Below are 17,282 nucleotides of genomic sequence, written 5' to 3' on the forward strand. Positions count from 1 at the left end.
AGGGCAGTGGGCAGGTAAGATCAGCACTGATGGAAGATGGTTTGGACTGCCACTCTTTGGATGGATTTACTGAAGGATCTACACAGTGTGGATGAATGAGCAAAAGACACTGACAGACACATGGGCTCATACATTCTGTGCATTCGGCTCATCCATCTGGCCCTTATCTGCACCACTGTATTGTGTGGGTACCAGGTGCAGTGAGCTACTGAGGTGCTCAGCTGCAGCCTAAGCCTGTGCATCTTCTATTGGCCATACATCACCTGAGCTGACATGGGGCAGTGTGCCTCTTTATTGTTAAGCAGCATAATGAGCATGACTACACTTGTGCTGTCACAAGTGGTCCTGTCATGTGGGGTAGCCATTGCTGTCAATCCCCCTCTTAGGTCACTTTGCACTGGGGCCAAGTCTTGGCACCATTTTGCCATTGACAAGCTGCACATGTAATAATTTTTAGTGTCAAAGAGAGCTGTCAAGATCACTTTTGACTTTCAAGAAGACAGAAGAGTGTATCAGAAGAAGACCTGGATGTCCTCAAACACATAAGGATATATTGGGCCCGGCCATCTGGGAATTTTTCAGAAAGACTGTATTTCATAAGAACCTTCATAGTTCTTTTCTCCAAAGACAGCAATAAGTGAGAGCATTTCTTATTTTAAGTTTTAAGAAACAAATAAATTAACAGGAACATTAGTCATATCCACCTGCCAATTATATTTTGCATAAAGTATAGTCAGCATCACCTGCTGTGTTGTGAAAATTTATTTGTTCAAAGCCAGTAGTATTATCTTGCAACTTAGTCATAGAACACCATTAATTTGATTCCTTCTCTTTTACTTGCTGTCAAAGCTTGACATCGGCAGAAATGCACATAACCTTTTGGCAGTGGCCTATCACCCACCTTATTTTGTTGCCTTACTGAAACTATTTCCTATTGCAATTTTTAGTGCAATCCACAAAATACATGAGTACAAGTTACTGGGGATGCAATTAATCAAAGTGAATCATCCTGAGTCAACTTGAATTACTTCAGTCTCACCTCTTGTTAAGGCAGAGAAAGTCACAGATAGGCCTTTTAAGATAGTTAATTACCCTAACAGATTTTAGTCCTGTATAGGAAAGGATGCTAAGAGGCTGTATTTGCCAAAGCACATGAAAGATCACCTTCTCAAGTCCTATGTGGTTGTCTGCTGGCTGCTCCTTACACAGAGGCTTCTATCCCAGCTTGGAGAAACGGAGAGTTTCACTTTTGGGATTTAATAATAGGCTTACAGTCCATTTATGTCGTAGGGATCAGAACAAAGCAAAAAACAAATGTTTTCAGCCGGGACTGAATGCTTGGGGAACATCCAGCATGGTGAGGTATCTGAGAAAGACTGCTTAGAAAGCTGTATCTTTCCCTTTACCAGCTTGTGGAAGATAGCCAAGCATCTGTCATCTGGCTTCATGTGGTATTTTAAGATTTTTTGCTGTTAGTTATTAAAGCTGGTCCTAACATGAACTTGTGAGATGGAACTACATCAAGGTATGTCAGCTGGGGAATGTGCCTGCCAGCTTATATCTGCTGTTAAAGAAGCCATGGTTACTATAAAAGCAAAAATACGATCATAATCCTATTCGAGGGTCTATGCACAAAAAACAACACTGCCTACACTGACAAGAGTTCTATCTAAACGTACAAAATGGTCAGCACATGGCAATATATTGACTTCATTAAGAGTAGGAATCATGTTGGGATGACAGCTGCACTAAGAAGTCCTGAGAATCCAGTGGATTACAGCTGTCAAAATACTGATAGTACTGGTAAACAATTGATTTGGTTTTAGCATTTCATGTCAGTTCAGAGGAAACTGGTTAAGTTGGCATCTCGTAGCATTTTGGAGTTTAATTTTTTCTCTCACTACCTCATTTCAAAATTCTTGAGGTTTTCATCCACTAATCCCTTGTACAGACTTTGCATCTGCTCTCATGCACATAAGAGAGAAGCTATTTGCCAGTATGTCTGTGGAAAGGAACTTCTTTGTTTCAAAAACATCACGGTTTTTGGAAGTGTTTAACATTCTCACTTGCAGCTGGTTAACACTTCTAAATGTTGTTCTTCAATTAATGACCACTCTGGGGGAACTCATGAGCACTTCCAGAGCCTGAAGGGTTTGGTTTGCATGATGCAGACACATTTCAGAAGATAGACCTGAGCAGACTTTTGTCTTCTTCCCTGCTTTTCACAGGTATTGAGCCCACAAGGGACCTCTATAATTTCCCAGTGTGTTCTCTGAATGCAGCCACAACCAGGACAAATGAATGTGCCATGGATTGCATCTTCCTCATAGACTAGACCAGCCTTTTAAAACATCCTAAATGCAGGATTATTAAGACAACTGACTTTTTTTTTTCCCTTGAGGCACAGATAAGACAATTCAGAACTCACTGAAGCAAACGGATAGGATGTTTAGAAAGAAAAATGTGTTGTGGGAAGACAATCTGTCACATACCACCACAGGCATGTCATTTGAATTGTATAAGGAAGTTCTTCATCACTTTTAATGGGGAAAAAAGCAATTTACCTACATCTTCTCTACTTATATTTGACCCCTATTTTAGAGAAAGACTGAATCTAGAAACCTAACTCTGTTTACAAATAGCACAATAAAACCCACATGGCAATTGGTACTAGCTGTGGTTTTTCTTGTCCATATTTCTCTAGTTGGTCTAAACAAATAAAATCATTAATAATTAAATAATGAACATCAAACTAAAGAAATATTAACGCTGTAAAATCTTCCCTAAAGATCTTTACTGAAAATGCCTTGCTGGTTTTGCCTTTGGCTGTATTGCAGCTTTTTCTTGTTTTGCAGAGCTCGAATGTCCTTGGTCTGAAAAATGGTGCTGACAGGACAACTTAAATGTAACAAATATAATATAAAAAAGACAGACTTTAACGTGGTCACTGTCATCTTTACACTGTGACTTGAAATTAGAAGTGAGGTTTAGGGTGAGGTTTACTAAGAGATTTTTCACTTAAAATCATAATTAGGTATTGAAAACTCTAACAAAAGATGAAGATTCAAATGGCATGGAGTTTAACAGCAGCGAGTGGAGAGCATTTTGGCTTAATGAATAACAGTACAAATAATAATAATAAAAAAAAGGATTAGAAAGACCAGTAATTCTCTTCAGGGTAATTTCTCAGATTTCTGTATACTATTTAGAAAGGGGATTGTTAATAATTAGGGACTTGCAGCTCCTTTTGAACTCTTATGTCATTAACTTGGCTAAGAAACAACTCTATTAAACAAGTTATGAGAAACGTGACATTATTTAGTTTACTCTTCAGGCTATGGCTGCACATGTTTACCTATGCTGAAGTCCTTAAGAAATACAAAAATACAAAGTAATTGTATATTTATCGTAACCTTTCCACTCTATCATTAGAACCTTTGAGGAAAGGGTTCATGTGAGAACATGTCAAAGGCCTTGTTTGTGTCTAGGTAGGTGACATTACCTGTTCTTCCCTTATCCACTGTTGCCCTCACTCCATCATAAAGGGCCACCTGGTTGGTCAGTCACAGTCTGCCCTTGGTGAAGCCATTCTGGCTGTCTCCAATCTTCTCCACATCTCAAATGTGCCTTAACATCTTTTCCAGGAGGATTTGCTCCATGGTCTTCCCAGATCAGCCTGCAGTCCCCAAGTCCTCCTTCCTGCCTTTCTTAGAAATGGGAATAATGCTTCCCTTTTTCAGGTCACAAGGAACTTCACTTGACATCCATGACTTTTTGAATATGATGGTGACTGGCATGGCACCCACATCAGCTGGTTTCTTCAGGACTGTGGGATGCATGTCATCAAGCTCCATAGATTTGTATGTGGTCACTTCCAAGTGTTCTCAAACTTGCTCTTTGCTTACAGTGGGAGGGATTTTACTCCCCCAACCTCTGCCTGGGGATTCAGGGACATGAGAGACATGAGAAGCTTGACTGCCAGTGAAGACTGAGGCAAAGATCTTGTTGAGTATGTCTGCCTTCTCCACGACTGTTGTCAATTCTCCCTTCTCCTCCTTCCCCTTTCCCTTCCCCTTCCCCTTCCCCTTCCCCTTCCCCTTCTCTCCTTCTCCTTCTCCTTCTCCTTCTCCTTCTCCTTCTCCTTCTCCTTCTCCTTCTCCTTCTCCTTCTCCTTCTCCTTCTCCTTCTCCTCCTTCTCCTTTCTCTTCTGACTGATGTACCTAAAGAATAATTTTTTGTTATTTTTAACATCACTTGCCAGGTTCATTTTCATATGTGCCTTGGCTTTCCTGATCTCATCTCTACAGGCATGCTTGTTCTCTTCCCCAGCCATGCATCTCTGCTTCCACTAACTTCACATTTCCTTATTATCCCTCAGCTTGACCAGCAGATCCCCACTCCACTACACTGGAATGTAGCACTTCAAACTTTACTGGTATAAAGCATCTATTTCTACACAAGATTGTGGATCACTTATGGAAGACTGTAGATGTTGTAAATGTTTAAATTCTGCAGTTAAAATTGTTGAATATGTTAGTGTTGAGATGCGACACAATGCTCCAGAGGCATCTGCAGATTTTCAAAAGCATTGAATAGCCACTTATATTTGTACAAAAAAATGCCCATTTTAGGAGCAAAAGTTCATACACATATTTTAGTATCTGTACTTAGGAATTCAATAGCTACCTGAGATTTATTTATAGGAAAAAAAAAAGAAAAAAAAAAAACTTGAGCCAAATCAGGTTCATTTGGAATTTTCTTGCACTGCTTGTTATTAACAGATGGATGGATAATTAGAATAGGAAGCCAAAGTGGAGACTTAGAAAATGATTCAGAGAGGAGTGTGAGAAATTAACTATGAAGAAGAGAGTGAGAAGGACAAAGGAAACAAGACGAAATGAGATATAGTCTGGGATATAAATGTTTTCTGGCCAGACCTGTGGAAACTGGAGGCATAGTGATTATAATTTTGTTTGTAGATAGTCTCTGAATCACTGCCAACATCAGATAATTTAGCAATGGTTTTAGGAATGACTTACCTTTTTCCTCTGTGGAAGGAAAATCACTTTGTGATACATTTTGTAGTGTTATAGAGCCTTTCAGTGAATTCATGCTGTAGCTGAATCATACACCTGACAAAAGCAGAAATTAATTCTTGGGATATGGCCACATCAAAAGAAATCAAAAGAGTTAAATACGAGTTAAAGAAAGATATACATCATCAGAAGACCAACGTTGAACATACTTTCATGTAAATATAACGATCCCTCTTATACAATCAGAATTCAGACAAACTTTGTGCATGTAAGACTATTGCACATACTTTTGGGTACATAGTGAGACTTGAACAAGAGGAAGCAACCACAATGAGTGAAATAAAGAAATTAAAAGCTCCATTATGCAAAATGAATAGGACTGCTGGAATACTTTGACAGTCTTTTTGGATATAAAAGATGAACTACAGTAAAGAGTAAAACATGAGTTGCTTAAGTAGGTGCATAGTGTAGGGGTTCTTATGTTTGTTGGATTAGAAGTCATTATCTCCCATGGTAAATGGAAAATCCGACTCTGCCTAAGAATGGGAGAAGCATTATGTCTTGGGTACAAATGAGTTAATGGGGCTCTGCTGTGGGAGAACTTCATTTCAGGTACTTTATGATAGCTGGTTGTGGAGTGCAGGTGGAAAGAATCACAAACATCTCAAGCTCAGCAGTGAAGATTCACAGAGCTGGAAGAGCTCTTTTTAGTTCTTTGGAGTTTTGGATAATGATCTTTGAGAACACAGGAGGAAAGATATTCAGTGAGAGAAAAACTAAACCCATACATACTGCAGACTGTATGTTTTATGGCACTCTATTTCTGCAGCTGTAGGGGAGCTGCTTTCCCTCATTGCAAGATGCATCTCTCTTTTAGATGTCAAGCTATTTTGCCCCAAATGTTTTTGTTTCATATGCAGCTCTGTAAATGATTGCCTACTAAACTAATTATGAACTTTATATAGCAAGTGACCTTTTTTTAATGCTGAATCAATTTGTTCCAGTTTGTCTTGTTCTACCCATGCTCCTTCTCTTGTGTCCAAATTGAGTATGATATTTCAGCACTGGGAAGCTGCAGTAAGAAGTGCAAGAAAAGAAAATTAGAAATGAATATTGTTTCAATCACTAAAAAACATCTTGGAAAATGCCACAGACTATTTCAAACTCTGTCTCTCCATCCAATGGAAATAGAGGCAAACAAATTAAAAAAATGAGAAAGGGGCTGTGTTTCTGGGCTCTGCATAATCGCCATCTCCGCTATCACCCCGTGCCCTCTTCACTCACACTTACAGCCAGATGGAGGGCTCTCTCAGACGACCACCTGCTTTGATCCTTGCCTTCAGTTCTTTCTGCTGTAATATTACAGCAGCCTGGCATAAGCTCCTTTGTACTGATGCAGCAGCTTCACAAATCTATATAGTACCTCCATATTCTAAAAATAAGTAAGAGCAGGAAATGCTGAGCTTAAATTCTTTCCCTCTCTATCACACAGCATTCAGTGGTATAAGTGAAAATGAGAGTCTTAAAGCATTGTCTTTGATACAGATGCTCAGGGGAGTGGTTCAGTAATGTATACCACATTTTTTATTTGGTAAGAAGTCCAGATTTCTTAATGCCCTGTTACATATCTAAAGCATTATGCTCACATGCCTGAACAATTTAAGTCTGTACATTATGCTGTTTCATCACTCACTTAAACTCAGTGAATTATTTCCCAGCCAGATTTTATTTTCACATGTGCCCAACCATGCATATGAGGGGCAAAGAAAGCAAATGAAGCACGTGCCGCTTCCCCACCCTCCTTTCTGCTGTAGAAAAAAAGAAAAATAAATGGTTTTATTACTATGAAACTGTGGATCTCTGTTCCAAAAAATATTCCCACCAAGTTTGTTTAACTCAAACCAAAGTCACAGTCTCTGGATTACTTCTGTCTCTTAACTATGTGACCTAGAAAACTGACAAAAGCAACCATCTATGATAGTCAAGTGAAGAAATATCTTTAAACTTGCTGAAAGAACTCAGGTAGAGGTTAGACCAGCTTCTTCAGAATGAATTTTTATGAGCAAAGGATATTTTATAACAGTTATGGATAATATCAGTGGACATGGCACTCAGCAACAGCGAGTGAGGCTAAGAAATGGCCACAGGCGGAAATCCTGGTATGCGTTACAGACACTTTGCTTAGCTTCAGCACTCTCAAGGCTTGTGTCACCAGCTAACTTGTTTTTTGTATTACTACATCTAGATAAGGATTTTTCCAGTCTGTATGAAACTCTGTATAAGTGGTGGGATAAAGGCTGGAAAACAGGCACAATCCATGGCTACTATAATACCTTTCTGAAATTTTCAACACTTAGCTATTATTTCCAGGAAAGAAAGGTGAAAATGATGTGATACAGTCTTTTCCAAGCAGATGATGCTAAACAAAACGAAGGAGGAAAAGAAAATCCAGAAAGACATGAAGCAGTGGTACAAGAATTTGAGGTTTGAATTATGCTCTAACAAAGTAGACTGCAGATTGGAAGAGGATCAGAAATGCTGATGAGAACTCTTAAATTACATTTATAAGCAAATAGTAGAACTCAACACATATGCAGAAGGACTAACCTGAGTCAAAGATGTAATTATAATGTCTGTACTTTGATATCAGCTGCAGAAGTTGCATCAACAGAAGGTTTTGTCCTTCACGTACATAACACTGATAATCCTTGCATGCCTTCATTATAGATCTACTGTTTCCAGTTTACCTTCTTGGCAATCAAAACCAAACAGGCACTTTATAACATCTGCAGGCAATTTTTATAGACACTAGTGATTCATAAACTTTGATTTCAAAGACATTTCCTACAAGTCTTCTTGCTCCACAGGACCACATGAGTTTCCCCACAAAAATCCTTGATTTCATTCCAGAGTTTATCTCATAATTTCCGTTGTCTTGGAGATGAAGTGGTTTTGTTATAGCTCAATCACTGTGAGCTATTAACTCAGAATTTTTAACCAAATTCTCAAGCCAGGAAAGAGTCCTTTAACCATTTTAGTTCAGTGTTTCTTCTGTTGTTTTTGCAAAATGCTTTTGGAATAATAAATAAATAAATGAATGAATGAATGAATGAATGAATAAATAAATAAATAAATAAATGGAGAATTCTATGTTTTCACGTGTGACCTTAGCCATATTGTTTCCATGATATGAGTAAAGACACAGCAAGATGAGGTGGGAACATTTCAGGAAAGAAATCTATTGTGGATTGGGAAAATCCAGAACAAAGTTTTTCTAATTATAACTGTAATAAGTAAACATGCAAAATGTTGATCATGTCAATGATATGACAAAACTGTACATTAAGTTATGTTACAAACTGGTAACTTGAAGTTCAAACACATTACAAAACTTGCATAAATTTCATGCAGTTTGGAACATCTGCTGATAAAAGCACTATGGGAATCCTAAAACCATGCATCCTGCTCGGAACAATTGCTTTGATGTAGCTGAATTGCTGAGAGGAGTTTGCCTGATCTGTGCTGAATATATTCGTCATTACAACCACATCAGGGTAATTACTTGGACGTAAAAATAAATGGGGGAATTTCTCACAGTTAGCCTTGCAATAGGACTGTAGCAAGACCTAGTTCAAGTCCCTGACTAAATACTTTTTTTAAAGCGGCAACAGATAAATAACATGTCCATGGTTCCAAGATGTGCAATTCCAGTAACTGTTGGCTCCAGGAAAACATTATGGGATAACTAGAGATTGTGGACTCTGAGTTTTTATTGGAGTGATTTCAGACATTGCTGTACATTCAAGTGGAATATCATAAAAATATTTGAAAATACAAGGAAAAGGAAACTGCTCTCCAAACACAGCAGAGATCTGTGTTTTATTTGTTGGGGTAAGGCAAGATCAGGTATAACCACATAGGTATCTTTGTGGTTACCATTTTTAAGAAGATTTTTATAGTATTAAAAAGGCATTGAAAGCATAACTATGCTTTCAACCAGTTGTGAGGTCTCAGTCATTGTTCCAATTATTCAAAGAAAAAACCTAAAAACCAGGACTAGAACTATTTGGCTTTTAAATGATTCTGTGCATCTTCAAGGTTCTACCTCTTGTCAACTGGGTGAGTAAGACTGACAGCTGGAAGATTCACCTGTATTTTTTTATACTTGTCATTAAAGGCATGTTTCAACAGGTAGTTGATCCAAAGTGGATACAAAATACATGGACAGGACTATTATTAGAGTGAGAGTTCTGGATTTAGCTTGTGTCATTTTTTCAAGACATCTACAACATTCCTGGAGAAGATATTTCTTGTCATTCCACTTGCTTGAATGTGTCAGGTTGAGAATTTAGGGCATGCTCACCATTTCCAGAATGAACTCATGAGCTTACAGATAGCTGAAATAAGATTATGTACATCAGTTAGAAATGGGATCCAAAGAAATGTGAGCCTTTCAGAAGGAGATCACCTCTCTCAGGTACATGCTCAACATAGAGGGAATTTCCACTGCTATGTGGAAATATGAGTGTTATCAATCCAGTTAATTCCACAGGCATACACAGACTTAAACTTCTGTAGGACTACATTTCTAATACAGAATGTCAATTTCCATATAACCCAATCCTGATTTGGGATAGACGGGCAAAGTATGATATTACTCTCTAACTGAGCTTGGAACCTGTAGAGGTAAAAATGGATCTCAGGTGGTCTTAGGGTCACACAATCTGCATTTTGAAACTGTCCACATTTGATGCAGAGGTTAAGGGATGCTGGAAACAAGAACATGGAAGTGTTGGATGAGTTATTGTGGAAGTCCCTCTGTGACAAAAAATATTGAACTACCTGAAATAATAGTCCTCCTCATTTACTTGTAGACTTATATTTTAATTTACGTTCATTGGGCAAATTTCTAGTTGAGAAGAAACACATGTTTTTAAAACAATCCTTCATAATAAAAATTCCTTGTTTGTGGCTGGGATATAACTCCACAGGCAGACCCATAGGCTTGGGGACATTTATACCATTTGTACAGGTGGCCTTGTATGAGCAACAGCTGCAAACTCTGTCCCCTCAACAAGGAACTCATTGCTCAAATTGAGTTGGTCCCCAAGGTTTTTCATGTTCACAGTTCCTATTTCTGCTGCTAGGACAATGGAGAAGGGTGTTGCTGGAATATCGCCCAGAGCAAAGAGATTGCTCAAACAGAGGATCTTGATGTTAAAATTGTGTGTTACTGGAATTTCAGTTGGTAGTTGCCAACATCTTGGAACAGTTTATTCTTCAATATGCTATTGAAATGATTTTCAGTGGGAACATCTGGAATATAAAGATGCTAAGTTTCTTAAAAGAAAACCTTGGGAAGGATGGGAGAAGGTATCACCTTATTATACTGTGCAACAGGGTGGTCTCCCAAAGTAATGTTGCAGCAGTGGTAGGGGTGAATGAGTAGGATATGTGTAATGTAAGATTATTATTCCATTACTATGCCTTATCCTTTTTTTTATTGTGTTTACATGTGGCTGCAGTCTTTGAGTTCCTCAACCCCTGCAGTCTATGTAAAAAAGTGCTAACAGTGTTGTATGGGTTAGATATAGAAACAAAGGGCAATAGCTTAAACATCCTTGGAAGATGAGTATACCTGAGGAAGTTAGAGCCATTGCCCAATTTCCAGTGTTTTGAAGGAACCTGCTGAGAGAAAGGACAGATACATTGCAACAGAGAAATGTCTATGTTGGTAGGATGTCTTTTTCCATCTTCTTTGGTACAAGGGTTATATCTATGTGGTGGTAGTGCTTTAACTGGTGTTCCACACAGTCTATTGACACATCTCACATACTTGGAACCTACAAAGGATAAAAGTTATACCATTATTCTAAGTCTTGGATATCTTGGAATTGTGATCTAAGAGAAAACTTCTCATACACAGAGCCAGTGCAGAAAGTATACTATTTTTGCTTCAGGAAGCCTGAATTCTTTGGTCATAATTTATAATGAGAGAGTGGAGTTTAATTTTACATTTAAATAGTATAATTATCTTCTCTAACACTGAAAAACTCGTTGAGTAAAGGATTGTTATACTGAAGGCTCTCTGAAGTCATTTGATGTAATATCTGAAAAATGAAAGTCCTATATGGTCAAAAGTTACTGGTTTGCATCACAGTTTCCCCTGGTAAATGGAATATCTATCTGGAGACAGGCAAGATACAGATGAAAAGTGTACTGAGAGCAAAAAACCTTTACTTGGAAGGTCAGACATAAAGGAAATGTTTCATTGAAAAAACAGTGTTCTTACAGCTTGGGTTTTTGTGAGTAGAGCTGTATGGTTCATGATGATTTGTGACACATCTTTCAATATTAAATGGATCTGTGTCCATTCTGTAAATCAGTATGTGATCCTAGAAAAAAACTCACTTTCTCTGCAAACTGGCACACTCTTCTCCATTGGACAATGGCAAAGCATAAGGAACCGTCCAAACATGGACTAGAAAACAAAACTGTCCATTTCAGTTCTTTTACTATTTCAGTTTGGCCGAAAAAATGCCACACCATATCAGGCCCAGCAGTCACAGAGGAAGAACAGGTTACTTGTACAGTGGTTCAATTTCTGCGCAAGATTTTATAATCGTTACTTTGAAGCAAACTAGCTTTCAAGTTCCCAAGAAGAGCTCAGGGGTGAGAGTGATATTTAAGCCTAGACATCTTTTCTCATCTGGTTTCCTGTCACAATGCCAGTGTCTGTGTGTGCGAAGTTCTAGCAGCCCGAAATACTTTGATATATTTTTTCCCAGGCTTCAAAAGAAAAGGTAAACAATGGGCTTGTGACTCCAGGGCAAGTGTTGGTAGCCAAGAGTTTATGAGGTAGCTCATCTTCTTTTTGTTTCTGGCATTGCTTTAAATATTTTGCTGCATAGAAGGGAGGTGTGAAACTCAATTACTGGTTTGGAGGCTGTAGGTTTGATGCCTAGAGATGATTTTTGGTCCACACAGGTTTTCTGCTCTTGCTTTAGGTAAAACAGAGGGCAACTCTGCTTCAGAGACTTCAAACATCTATCTGAAACCCAAAAGTGAAGTCCAATTTTCAAAAGATCCTTGAGAGATATTTGCATTTCTTTGACGGTGCAAACAGTATCTCAGTAAAAAAAAATCAGAAGACGAGGTGTTCACCTTAATAGTGTTTTGTATATTTATTTAAAATTATTTAAATAAATTTTAAATAAATTAAAATTTAAATTTTAATTATTTGACGAGAGGGAATGGCCACAAGTTGCGCCGGGGAAGATTTAGATTAGACCTGAGGAAGCATTTCTTTTCTGAAAGAGTGGTCAGGCACTGGAATGGCCTGCCTAGGGAGGTGGTTGAGGCACCATCCCTAGCGCTGTTCAAGAAGCGTTTAGATGAGGTGCTAAAGGACTTAATTTAGTAGTTGGGTAGAGATAGTGATAGGAGGATGGTTGGACTAGATGATCTTATAGGTCCTTTCCAACCTTATGAACTTATGAACTTATGAACTAATCTGACACCCGCAGGAAAAGTACAATATATAATATGCTATATTCATACTTTCCCATAATGCAACTATAATATATTCAGATAAGTAGTTTGTGCTCAGATATGCTGAAATATAATCACAATGACTTTTGAAAACAAGAACTTTGTGGTATTTTGTTCCAGTGCTGTTCCTCAGGGTAAGGCTTCACCTCACAAAGAACAAATGCAACCTGTTCTCTCCTGTGCAACAATAGTATGACAAGCCCTGAAAGTCTGTGCAACTTTGAGGAAGGTACACCAGAAAAATAAGGACAAATTAGAGAGAGTTCAGAGAACTCTGGTAAAAATAATCTTGGCTTTGGTAAAATCTATACCTGAGAAAAGATTTTTAAAATCTGATTTTTCACTATTTAGCTTGAATGACTGATGACCAAATACAAAGTCTGTTATTGCTCATTGACACTTTCTATGTACAACCCATCATCTGGGGATTAAAGTGTGACACTTAAGAATCTAGAGTGAAAAGGCAATAAACATGAAGATAATTGCAATTTAGGGCAAAGCGAGAAACAGATCTCTTGGAAAATGTACAGAAGCAGAAGCAGAAAATAATCAAAACATCAGGGAGACCTGAACAGGCAAGGGCAAACACAATAGTTTATTCGTTCAGAGCTCAACACTTACTTATCTATTCAAAATCGGTGAAAGCAGTCTATTCTGCTCAAGTTGGTCCATTGTACTTCTTGTTGTTGTAGCCTACCAAGTTATTGGACTTTTTGTATGCAGCATTGCAGTTATGTAAAACACACGGTCCTTCTTTTCATTTTTGTTACACTGAGTGTGATATTGAATCTATGTAAATGTAACATAAATCCACCACATTCTAGCAAGATAAACTGGATGACCAGACAACTCTGTCTCTGCTTAGAAAGTGAAAGGAGCAAAGGAGCAAAGGAGACAAATCATGCACCAAGAAGGCTTTTGGGGATGAGAGATGAGTCATAATAAATAAGTAGTGCTTTTATAAAGGCATCAGACCAAGATAGTGGAAAAGTCTCTATTGATATAGCTCTTTCCTTTTTCCCTGATTACACAGTTTCCACAAGAATATATTAACCTTCTAGAAAATTCAGATTTGGAATTTCCGTTAAAGAGAAAACCCAACGGTTTTACTAAGTCATATCTGGATACCAGTAATGTTTCAGTTTATTTCTACTGGAAATACTTTAGTCCATGCTGAAGTTGGTGTCATGTGCTATTATGCCCAGTTGTCCCTGGGTTGTCTGAATTATATTATGATATTCATGTGTTCTTTTCCCTCATATTCTTAGAAGGAGGATATAAATGGTCTATATAGACAGGCATGATCTAGATGTTTATCACAGAGACTGAAATTTAGTTGCATTTTAAAATAGTTTCACATTCCATTTACATCATTTTTCAAGGTGGAAGTTAGTGCCCAGAATATTACTGTGGCATCAAAGGTTTGACGACTCTCTGGCTGAATTAAGCACTTCTTTGCTCTGGGCTACTAAATTCTTTAATACCTTTCATTTATATAGCCAGGGAACTCTTGCATTTTACTGAGGTGACTGCATAATACATTCCATGACAGTCATATTTCCATGCTCACTTTATTTAGTGCCAAGCAAAGAAAAATGCTGGCATTCATCTTACTGGTGCTTTCATTTGTTTTCTTTAATATTTTTGTAGAAGCTCCATGGTGCATCAGACTTCTGGGCAAGGCAGTGGTGACGGAAAGTTGATGCCAAGGTCTCAGTCCTATCATTTACTCTGCATATGTAAGCATGTTTGTAGCACAAAAATGAAGACACACATCTAAGACTGATTGCATCAGCTTTGAAGGTCTATGGCAAATTTGAAAGGGAGTAAAGGAAATGATATAGTTCCCAGAAAGTACTGCTGCATCTGATTTGCTATGCAAGGTTTCAGGGTGCACTAGTGAAAAGCCCTTCTAAATTGGATAATCAGAGAGTGGGGCCAGTAGGGTGCAAGCAGAAGCTTTAATGTGCCTACAACCCACGGAAGATAACGGATCACTTTTGCTCAACATGCTGTGCTCACAAAGTGTCATGCATTTGTTCTAAGTATAAAATGAGTCTCCTGAGATTCTGAGTTTTTAAATATTTGTGGGGATGTACAGGTATTTTCACAGTTTTATCTCACTCCTGTAAATATCCCATGTTTTCTCCCAGGAGTTCCGTAACTGCATAAAACCCGGAAACAGTCAAGGATATACAGATTTCACAATGGATACAGTTCAGACTACATCTGTCCTTGGACAAACGAACAAACAAACAAATAAATGTAGTGTATTTTCTACAGCTAATTATAGCATACTGAGTGTATCAGTCATTAACCTGAAGTTTCTTTGGTGTTTTGGGGGGACATTTTTTCACTGAAAGGACTTCTTAATATCTTAAGTAACCACCTCTCAGTTATTTGTTTTTTAACTGTCTGGAACTGCTGTTGCTGAGAACAAGAAAGTTTAATCAGCAGCTAACGCCCTTTCTGCTTCTCTCTCCTTGAAATTTATGCTTCAGGGAGCTATTTGCTCTAGGGGTAAAGGTCACTTTCATGGATATAATTCTCCAACTGTTTCTATTCTTCCAGAAAGCAGTGAGTTCCCTCATTCCAGCTTCATGTTCACAACTGTGCTCAAATAAGTTAATTGCAGTATTTCAGAAGATAAGGTCATTTCTTTTGGCTCTTTTGAGAGTTTTTGTAGTTGGATGGCACTGCTGCTTTTTCTTCATCTTTCACTATTTACTTGAAATATATTGTGTATTTCTCTAAGCGCTGTTGCCATGTTTGAGAGTCCGGTGCTACAGACACTGAATACACCTTGATGTTCTCTTTGCAGTTGAGACCTTGCCCAAAGCAATGGAGGAGAGAGAATGATGTGTTCTGGGAGCAGCTGTCTAACTTCTCTTATGTCAGCATGAGCAGAAGTTCTGGGAGACAAAATGAGAAAGCTTTTGCACGAACTGATATGAGAGTTAAAGAAAGAGGAAAGAAGGCAGGAGGAGACCAGCTAGAGCTGAACGTGCTAGCAAAAGACTGGTTCTGGAAACAAGTTACTACTACTGCTGCCAAGTAGTAAATTCTACTGCCAAGTTAACTCTTGGTAAACTTGTCAAGAGATAATTTAGTTCAAACTGTAACATTAATTATTATTACTCACAACTGCTACTATGTCTGTTTTCAAAGCCAGGTCTTACTGACTCAAGGACTTAGCCTACACTGTAAGCCCTGATGATAGAAAAGGTTACAGAGACTGAATCTGTTGAACCTTTGTGTGTATAGGGATGGCTAATCCTTCAACTGGAAGAAGTCAATCAGTGTGGCAAAAATCTAATCTACATTTCTCACACTCACACAGATGCTCTGTGAAGATGAGAGGATAAGACATTATTTTACTCTTTCATTATTCAATAAACCTGCATTTACCTGTATTTTTAAGAAATATCTCCTTGTGCGTAGTTGGTGCTAAGCAGAAAACCTTTTAACTTGCTAAAATTCACCAGTCATGCCTTTGTATGCCCTGTCTCCAAAAGTTTCCACTGAACAGCCCAAAAGATTTTAACAGGAATTCCATGTATCTAATTATAAGAAATTGTTTATTGTTTGTCCAATAGTTTATTAGTAACATTGACTATTGCTGTACGATTAGTTAAATAAAATATTCAAAAAAAGCAAATAACAATCAGCCTGCCATTCAGTAGCCAAACAAGAGTTTAGGTATATCCAAAAAGTTATTTATTGCAAGTTATAAATTGATCTTGAACCAAATATCAAGCTTCTCTTTGTCTTTTCTTGCCACCAAAGCTTTATTAACACATCTCTATTTCTTCATTAAATGACCAAAATGTACAAACCAAGGCAATTCTAGTAGGAGTTTGTCCGTCCCGTTTCAGTGATCTGCTCAGAAGGCAAATTGATTTTTATTTTCTGCGCGCATGTTAGGCTGACAGCCCACAGATAAATATGTGATATATTTCCCTTCTATTTTAAAGACACAGTTTCATTTTCCCCTCCTGCTATTGACAGACTTGTAATTGATTCTGATGTTCATAAAAGCAATGATGACAGATAGATGTCTGTAACTGAACAACCCACAGTGGATTTTGCTTGTTCTAGTAGTTGTTTCTTTTTGCTTCTTTCTACTGTCTTTGTTCCCCCTTCTCCATAGCAAGTGTATTTAGGGATTTAGGGATTATTTTCACTGACCCAATGTCAAAAATGCAGGATTTTGCTGGGCAGCCAAGTTTCCTGACAGATTTTTCTTCTCTCCTGCGTAGATGCACACTTTTCTGAATTTGTTAAATTCAAAATTTTGATTTGAACTGATCTCACATTTTATTTGACATTCTTCTGCTTAACAAGGGAAGATAATGGCTCATTGAACTCTTTTAAGAGCTCATATCTGTCTCTGTCACCATACCACGTAATATGTTTGTTGTGACACAGTAAATAGGATCTATTTTCTCATCATCTTCAAACTGGTCAGAAAGCGTTTTACCTTTGGTTCTTAAATGAAGCTTTATGAAACACAGAATTGTTAAAGGCACCAGCTAGGGCAAGGAGGCTCTAGGGTAAGGAACTGCAGGCACAGCACTGAAACAAGGATGCTTTTGCTGAAGAAAAGAGAGCTTTCTGAAACAGAATGCAGGCTGGGTGCTTCTGAGATTATTTGTAGAGGAACTTGGAGAGAAGTTGAGGTGCTTTTCCAAGGTT

Source organism: Cyrtonyx montezumae, unplaced genomic scaffold (genome assembly GCF_038088225.1).
Source record: "Cyrtonyx montezumae isolate F1298 unplaced genomic scaffold, pur_monq_1.0 scaffold_8, whole genome shotgun sequence".
In the NCBI taxonomy this organism is placed as follows: Eukaryota; Metazoa; Chordata; class Aves; order Galliformes; family Odontophoridae; genus Cyrtonyx; species Cyrtonyx montezumae.